We start from the raw sequence: 1275 nt of genomic DNA, 5'->3' as shown, positions 1-1275 counted from the left end.
AGGCTGCGGTGGCCGGGAGCGGCCACTGCACTCCAGTCTGGGCGACAGAGTGAGACTCCAACTCAAAAAAATAAAAAATAAATAAAATAAAATAAAAGGAATCATGTAACATGGGTCCATTCTGCAATTGGCTTCTTTCACTTAGCATCATGTGTTTGAGGGTCATTTGAGTTGCGGCAGGTATCTATATAGCATTCCTTCCCAGGGCCATTTTTATTGTAGGATGTTTCAAACATATGTAGGTAGAGTGATAGACTGAATCCCAAAGTGCCTATCTCCCAGATCTGACAATTATTAGATCTTGGCCAACAGGGTGTCACTCACAGCCCTCTCCCCTTCCCAGGAAGTTCTAAACACCCTGTGCTCTCTTCTGCGTATTTCTGCAGCCATGTGTCATATGGAAAGGTTCCTGGAGATCCAGGCTTAGTGCTCAGCAAGACGCACCCAGCCAGGGAGCTTCACCCACACGCCAGGCAGCGCCTGTCTTTGAAGTCTGTTTCAAGAGGCTCCCCAGTGACCATCTTGAAGCAGAGTGTGGGATCCACAGAGAGCCAGTGCCTGTTGGCTGCAGTCATCTTGCCTGAGTCCTATTGACTGTGAAATCACCTTCTCTGAGTGCCTATTGGCTGAGGAGTCACCTTGACCCTTGGCTTTGGCAGATGTGTTTGCTCATGGTTTTGTTCATTGCCTGCCCACCCTGGCTGGGTATCCCGGGAGAGGGCTTCGGCAGTGACTGGCTCAGCGAGGTTGATGGGCTCTGGTCACCCTTGGTGGGCACAGGTGCCAGGCTAGACTCAGGTTCTAACCCTGCTCCTGCCCCCCGAGCTTCCCACCTCACCCCCTACCACTGGCCTTCACTTCTTTTGCAGTGCCACCATGTCCACAGCAGATGGCGACCGTGTTCCACCTAACATCTCATCTCTCCTAGGTGGCCGATCCTCTCCTGGCTTTCAGACCGACCTGGGACTTGGCAGTCCTGCGTGTGGCGATGGCGTTCCTGCGAGACCCTCATTTACCCTTCTTCCTAGCCTCTCCGCAATAAAGTCCAGCTGCTCTTGGAGCCGTTGTCTCCCATGTGGTCATGACGTGACTTGCTCAACGCACGCAGTTGCTATGCTTAGTTGGGTTGGTTAGATTCTGATTCTTTGCCGTGTGATCTTTTAGCAAGTCGCTTCCTGTCTCCGGGCCTCATTTTTTTTTCATCTACCATAAAGTGAAGGCATTGAACCAGAGCAGCGATTCCCTTTCTTTTCTTGACTTTCTTAGACTTCATCT

The 1275-nt window shown here is 51.2% G+C and overlaps 1 protein-coding gene across 1 annotated transcript in view; it reads left to right on the top strand.

The window, feature by feature from the left end:
* The window catches only part of LOC103250960, a 19098-nt gene extending 18028 nt beyond the window's left edge, over positions 1–1070 (top strand). The window contains exon 6 of the mRNA XM_021708306.1: positions 929–1070. The gene's annotated coding sequence lies outside the window, so the exon portion shown is untranslated. The remainder of the gene's footprint in view (positions 1–928) is intronic.
* The last annotated feature ends 205 nt before the right edge of the window (positions 1071–1275 follow it).

Source organism: Carlito syrichta, unplaced genomic scaffold (genome assembly GCF_000164805.1).
Source record: "Carlito syrichta isolate Samal-C Ts95f unplaced genomic scaffold, Tarsius_syrichta-2.0.1 Scaffold135732, whole genome shotgun sequence".
Classification (NCBI taxonomy): Eukaryota; Metazoa; Chordata; class Mammalia; order Primates; family Tarsiidae; genus Carlito; species Carlito syrichta.
This window is presented reverse-complemented; position numbering and strand designations above follow the sequence as displayed.